We start from the raw sequence: 8,149 nt of genomic DNA, 5'->3' as shown, positions 1-8,149 counted from the left end.
TGAGTGGGGTGAGGAGCAAACATAAGTGAAGAAGACCTTGCTGGTCCACACAGAGGTGCAGTACAAAACCCCAGTAGCTTTGAAGAATTTCCAGCTGTGCAAATGGATGCAAAGTGAAGGTTGGAGTGCTGGGTGAGAGTGTCTGCAAAGGAAATGAATACTAATGCAACAAAATGAGAGGTGAGGAGGAATCCCTTCAGCAAACTCATTTATTTAAAAAGGGAAGAATGATGAAAAGAGCCCTGACCTGCATCAGGAAGCATGAATAATTAGCGTACTTTGTTCTTCACTTTTCTGTATGTATAAACCATCGTTCCCACCGTGGGTGTTTGGGTTTCAGAAAACCGAATGCTGGAGCCCGTCTGCTGCATCAACTGGAATGGCTGTGAGTAAAACACATATAAGTCAGAGATATATATTTATATTTTGAAGAGTGGAATTGAGTGTTTAGTACCTGTGTGACTAATTGGAACACTGAAGCTAGGAAAGCAGCTGTGAAGCTGTGCATCAGCTCCTCATACCTCTTGATGAGCTCTGATGGGCCGCAGGGAAGAGAGGGGTCATGCTTGCTGCTTGTTGTTGAGCTCTGGGGGCGCCAACAGGCTTCTTTTTTGGGCAGCATCTCCTCAATAAGTCCAGAAGAGCAGATTGAGGAGACACTCAGTCCATTTGCATACGTTGATCTTTGGCTCTGAGCAAGTTGGGGCAATTGCATATGGCCACAGAGGATGAGTCTATGATACCATGCACACCCCATTAGATCATTAAAGCATCACAGGCAGGAGACAGCGATGGAGACAGAATGGAGGGGGATGCAGTAAACAGCTGACTCTGCTTCTGCACAAATGAAGTTGGGACACATCCATTGAGTTTGTTATCAAAAGTTCTTGTTTTATTCAGCTTTCACTTTGGTATAAGGCATTTAATATTCATCCATTTTCAATAACCTCTTGTCCTGATCAGAGTCATGGTGATCTGGAGCCTGTCTCAGAAACACTGGGCCCAAAGTAGAGAGGGGTACACCCTGAGCACGTTACCAGTCCATTGCAGGGTAGCCACCCATTCACACAACACTACAGGCAATTTAGTATCACCAGTCCTCCTGGACTGTGAGAGAAAACCAGAGCACTTAGAGAAAATCCACGTAAACTGGGAGAACATGCAAACTCCACACAGACTAAGGAGGGCTCAAACCCGTATTCTCTTGTCACCCAGGCAGTGTGAGCTGGCAGTACTACTCACTGCACCACTGTGCTTCCCCAGGTTGTTGGAACAGAACCCTATCCTAAATTGAGGACAGCCGGTATTTCATTTGACATATATATATATCCTACCTGTGTTTATCCACCAAGTCAGTAGATGGCAGTAGAGTGACAAAACAGAATTTCAATGTTGTCAGTGTGGGACCACCTTAATTCAAATCACTTCCGCAGTGTTTACAACTCCTGTCTGCTGTTCCTGAGTGTTGCTGATCAGTAGCAAGATGAGGAACGTTGTGCATGTTTACAGGATGAATTGGTTGACAGTCTGTCTTATTATTTCCTCTTTCAGAAAATATGGAGTTCTGGTCTTGTCAAACCCCCTTTGCTTTAACATCTCATCAGCCTGGAATTTCAGAAGGGAATGCACTCATACCATTACAGTCATTCAAAAGGTCAAGCTTTACTTAATCCCAAAAACTTGTTGAAACCCGAGATCAAGGGAATGTGAGTAAAAAACTAGAAATTCAGATAAAATCACTTTGAAGGCAGAGGCACAGAGATTGTCTTCCTCCATCAGATTTATTATTTGAGCAACAGTTTCTGTCTGATCTTTCCTAATTTAAAAAAGTTGCTCCAAGTGGTTTGAGATGACAAGACCTCAGAAAGACCCCCTTTCTGATTTATGAATTCATGTTCCTGATAATGAAACAAGTGGCCCCGTACACCCCAGGCCACCCCATTCCATCTTCTCCCAAAAGTGACCACATCTGGTGAAACTGGTGAAATCCAAGAAGAGGTGGGGCAGGGTGGAGCAGAGGAGTGGAAGAGGCAGAGCATGATGGGACAGAGCATAGAGGGGCTTTCCAGATGGGGCAGCATGGAGGAGAGAACTGTGGCCTCATTTTAGTTTTTTCCTTTTAAATAAGAACAAACTCTGACAAATGGGTTCCATCCAAGAAAAGCCATCAAACATTTATGCTCTCCCAAAACAACTCTGCCCCCTCTTTTAGGTCCCTCAGTATACTTTCTCAGACCTCTTTGACAATCTTGCAGTATTTTATGTTGTCGCACCCTTGCTGATGGGGGAGAGTGGGCACTGCAAGAGCTTTGGTTTGAAATCCTGTTTCTCTTTCATTTCCCAACCAACTTGCTACTCATGTCAAGCGAGAACTTGGACCAAGACTCGAAGGCCGAATCTCACAATGCTTCTAAAAGGTCTCGACATCGAAGCACTGAAGCCACAACAGCAGCTAAACTGAATTATGTATCTTTCCTCCAATGTTTCGTTATTTAAGGCAGATATTCTGGGGAATTCATCTTATCGCAGTACATCAGCGCAGACATGTTTCAAACAGAAGCAGCATCATGCCTTTCAAAGAAGTTGCAAAGTCCTCACGGCTCAGTTATAAAGCCTTTTTTAACCCAAAGAGACATGAAATATGCATTGTGACTCCCTGTTGAATATGTACAGTTGGAAGAGTCCCACTCAGCCGTGTCCGCAGGTCTCTGTAGGACTGCAGCTTTGATTAACAATTAAGATGAGCATCAGAGCACACCCCCCCCTCCAGCACCCCCCAAAAGGGCATCGCTGCCCAGACCCAAGAGGAAGCTAGTGACACTGTTTCTGAAGTACTGTCCTGCACTTCCTGGATGGTGTCTCATTCTGGGCAGCACTGGGGGTGGGGCTAGCCCCCTGCCCTAGCCCCTTTATTCAGTACACACATACACACACACACACACACACATTTTCAGAACCGCTTGTCCCTTACGGGGTCACGGGGAACCGGAGCCTACCCGGCAACACAGGGCGTAAGGCCGGAGGGGGAGGGGACACACCCAGGACGGGACGCCAGTCCGTCGCAAGACACCCCTAGCGGGACTCGAACCCCAGACCCACTAGAGAGCAGGACCCAGTCCAACCCACTGCGCCACCATGCCCCATTTATTCAGTACACATTCTCTGAAATGGAAATACACCCCAGAGGACTTTTATTGTGTCAGGGAGATTCAGAAGAGGAAGACGTTCCAAAGGACCATGGAGCCTCTTGGCTCAGGATTGCAGAACAAACTCAGATTGCTGGCGTTTCGATGAATGCATGTGTATGGGTAGGTGTGGGGGTGGGGGACAGTTTGCTTCCAGGACACTGTGCATGCCCTAGTTGTGCAGTCCCACAAGTGTGTGACTTGCCTTTTCTTCCGTCTTTTCTCTGCAGCCTCACAGCACCCTGTGTGTGTGCACGTGTGTGTTGAGGTCATCTCCAATATGCAGACAAGCAGAAAATGCCACCTGTAAGAGTGGGATTTAATCCGTAAACTGCAGTTTTCCAAATAACGTGCTTGAGTTTTTTTTTTTTTCTTTTCAGTGAAATAAATGAATAAATCAACAAAAATATGAGTGTAAAAGTATATCAGGCTCAGAGGTAGCTGTCAGCTAAGTGCTGTATGATTTGAAATATTAGATGTATTATTCTGAAAGTCTCATAGAGAGCTAACTCTAACATTAATACCGGATTAAAAAGTAACTTGAATGAGAAAACATGCAGTAGCAGAGATATCAAAGGGTTTAGTAGATGAGACTTGCTAAATTAATTCAAAATTACCATAGCCCATTGTTGTCATTTCTTCAAATCGTGTTCCATCCTGCTGATTTCTTTCTTTATATACATTAATTTATTGCATATAAGAAGATCCCATTAAGTAGGTGCAATAATGAATGAAAGTGAAAAGCTAAACAACTATAACACAGAGAAGGAGCATAATTTCATATGTATTTCACTCTAGTTTCTGAGGTGATTTAAACTCTAACATAATCAGCATTACACTTATTTACCCATTAATACAGCAGGGTAATTTTTACTGCAACTTGATCGAGGATACCACAGCAGGAGGTGGAATTTGAACCCAGGACCTTTGATTTTAAAAGAGAACCTCTAACCACCATGTCACCTGCTTCATTTTTATGATAAAACACTAGCTCCCATAATCTTAGCTGACTTGAAATCATTATTATGACATATGCAAATGTGATGTTGAGGTTGCGGGGCAGGGAACATAAGAATATTTCAACCACTTTACAATAAGAGGAGCTTCCAGAATAAAACCTACACTGCACTGGCATAGAACTGCAGCTAAACAGATGAAAGTGTTAAAAAACATGATGAAATCCCGAGTGGGCTTGTATGTGTGTTTCGGTGTGTGTTGTTTCCAAAATCTTCTTTAGCACTCGGATCTATCTCTCTCCTCCCTCTTGGAAGTGGACTTTGTTGGCGTGCTGCTCCAAGTTTGGTCGCCTGCGCTGTTGAGTTGAGATTCCTGCAAAATCTTCACGAAAGCCACCATCAATTACCACTGTGAACTATATTTGAGATGTGGATTGTTACTGTGCCAGGAATGCGGTAAAGGGGAGCAGGTGTATGTTTTAATGACTGCGCAGATCAGAAGAGCTCGCCTTTGGGTTCTTTGGGTTTTCAAGTCGTTTGCCTCCTGACATCACAGGCCGAGCACACAAAGTGTGTATCTGTGTGTATCACAGGATTATTTATAATGTTTATTAATAATGGATGAGGTCTCTGCTTAAGCTGTGAACCACAAGCTCACCTGCAGACTGGAGGCCAAGAGCTGAACCATGCGTTAGGAGACAGTACATGCGGCATGCATACCGAGTGTGTTTGTTGCTCTTCGGGGTCACTGATGAGAGTGTAATACATTTACATTTCTTCATTTAGCAGACACTTTTCTTCAAAGTGACTTGCAATGAACTCAATGTGGTGTTATCAGCCCACACATCTTATTCACCCAAAGTGACTTACACAACTACATACACTTAAAATGGGTCACTCATCTATACACCAGTGCAACACACTCTCTGTCTCTCAAACACTATGGGTGACTTAGAGTCACATATCCACCTGAACAGCATGCCTTTGGACTGTGGGAGGAAACCCACACAGACAGGGGAAGAACATGAAGACTCCACAAGGACTGAGTGGGGGGGGGGTGAACCCCTGTGCTCTTGCACCACCCAGGCACTGTGAGACAGGAGTGCTACTCACTGTGCCACTGTGCCACCCTAATAACACCATGTATTATTCCTGGACTCGCATCAGATCACAACACCAGTACAAGTGTGCATAGTGACTAAATTTTTTTTTTCTGATTTAAGAGTATACTGTATACACACATATCTGGTGGAGCAGAAAGGCCCCAACTGGCCCCCACAGCCTTGCAGAGACAATGCCCTGAATTGTTCACAATGGAAGATGAAACAGGAACAGATACCAATTAACAAAATTAATTAAACTCACTGGTGTGTGAATTTAGCTTGGTGTGTGTGTCTTCCTACTAGTGTGGAGGCAGCCATTGCAGCTCAAACAGAGAGCACTCTGAAAAGACTAATGCAGCCGGAGGACCATCATTCCTTGCACATTATGGAAAACAAGGCAATTAAGTGTCCATTAGCACAGTAAATAAATCTCACAGAAAGCAGAGTGGTAACAGAGCAGAAACTGTGAGGAGCAAAGAAACATGGGGCACAGCGCACAATACATACTCCATACACACACACACCACATACACCGCATATACGCTGCACAGAGCATGTGTATTGTCTTTCTCACTGTGAAGCGACGGACTCCACTGTTTGCACATGGATTCATAACCCCTCTCTAAGATCATCACACGTGTTGTTCTTTCGTTTGTGGTGTGAACATACTCCTGGACACGCACACGTAGGCTCTGTTGTTACATCCTTCAGAGACCCAGCCATTTTTTGTCCATTTTAGAGGACACTTTAAGTGTATGATCTAAACTGTACAAGTTACAATGCTGAGTCCAAGTGCACCTTATAGAGAACATTCTGTGCCTTTAAATTATATCATGTTAGGGAGAGCAGTTTAGGTGGGCTTGGACAACTGCCAAAAATATGTCGAAATTCTTTTTTTTTTTCTTTTTCAAAAGGGTATGGAGGTGGCGCCACTTGCTAAGGACCAACAGCACGTGGATCTACTTCCTTCTAAGCTGACATTTACATAAACTACACAATTTGCACACACACTGTACAGTAGTGGTATAATAACTTCTTAGATATCGGCATTAGTGAAGTTAGGAACATCTGAGGGGTCAAGATAGCTGAACCATAAGGGAGACAAATCCTGTGAACACTCAATTTATTCATTTAACAGACTGTTTTCTCCAACATGATGTAAAGTACAATACAACAGTGCATCACACCAACAGAAGGAGAGATTTGGATGCAAATACGTGATTCTACAGTGCAGTCAATTTGTCACATACCACCATATGAACCTGTATACGTCACACAAGTAGCTGCATAAAGGGTTTTCTTTTTAAATTATTAAACAAATAACACAGTACACGTTCAGGACTTGATCAACCAGTACACCCCAGCCAGGCCCCTTCGCTCATCTACTTCTGCTCACTTGGTGGTCCCGCGCATGAAAGGCAAAGTTCGGAGGTTCTCGGTTCTGGATCCGTTGTGGTGGAATGACCTTCCCCTGTCACTCAGAACTGCGGAAACTCTGTCTGTTTTCAAGAAGGGTCTGAAAACCCACCTTTTCCAGATCCACTTCGCCCAAGATCTCTCCAGCTCATCTGTGGTGTAACTGTTCACGCATTGTAACTCCAGAAGCATCCCCACATACAACCTTTATTCAGCCATTACTCTGGTATTGTACTGCTCATTTGTGCATCTTATAATATTTAATAAAAAATAATAAAAAATAAAGAAATTGGTGTGGGTATCGTGATTTGTCTATCCTGTGTCTTATGCACCTACTTGAACGATGAACCTTAGTACAGCAAGTGGTAGGAAACAAACTAGGTTTGCTTGAGACTTTCATGTCTACAGCTATGTCTCCTTCTCTCAATGTAATGCATAAATTGTACTTTTGCTGAGATGTACGTTGCTTTGGACAAAAGCATCTGCTAAATGAATAAATGTAAATGTAAATGTTCATCAAGAGCATAGGAGATGAGAGTACAAAAGATATGTGTTTTGAAACGCAACTCTTCTTAAATGTTGAGAGCGATTCAGCAATTCTAAGTGAGAGGGAGAGGTCATTCCATCACATCGAAGCCAGAACCAAAAACCTTCAGACTTTTGATTTTAGACCTCTTGTATGTGGGACCACCAAGCAGGCAGAGTAGAAGGAGCACTATGCTCTTGCTGGGCTGTAGGGAGTGATCAAGTCTTGTAGATATTGGGTAGCGATGAGGAAGGGAGATATGTGGGAACTTTTCAGCAGGTGAAACACAACTCATGTAGCAGCATCTTGTATCAGCTGGAGGGCCAAACAGGAGAGAGTAGTAGTAGTGCAGGAGGGATATGACCATGGTTTGGACAAGGTAATGCATAGAGTTTGTTGTGAGACAGGGGCATATCCTGTTATGCAGGATGTATCTGCTGGTCTGGGTTGTGGTTTCAGTATGTTGAGAGAAAGAGAAGTGAGTCAATCATTACTCCCAGGCTTTTAGCCGATGAAGTAGATGAATTGAGCCAGTTTTCCAGTTTGATAGAGAATTCTAGACAGGAGGATGGACCAGCTGGGAGGTGAAAGATCTCTGTTTTGGAGAGATTCAGCAACGACAGAACCAAGGAAAAGGTGTCGATTGAGAAGATTTTTGAGCCCAGTGGAACACCAGTTCAGAGGGGCTGACGGGATGACTGGGAGCTGTGCCAGACCATTTGGTAAGATGTACCTGATAGGTAGGACTCACACCATTTTAGTGCTGCTCCTTTTATTCTAAGCTGTCCAAGAGAGGATAGTAAAATCCAATGGTTGACGGTGTTAAATGGCGTAGATTTGTCAAGGAGGATGAGTACCAAGGTGAGGGAGGGTGTTCTTGTTGACTGGACAGCATCTGATATTTCAAGGAAAGCAGTTTAGGTGGAACACGCTGTATGCAAACATCATACACAACATACAAAT

The sequence above is a fragment of the Scleropages formosus genome, chromosome 1 (assembly GCF_900964775.1).
Source record: "Scleropages formosus chromosome 1, fSclFor1.1, whole genome shotgun sequence".
Taxonomy (NCBI): Eukaryota; Metazoa; Chordata; class Actinopteri; order Osteoglossiformes; family Osteoglossidae; genus Scleropages; species Scleropages formosus.
Note: the sequence above shows the minus strand (reverse complement) of the source record.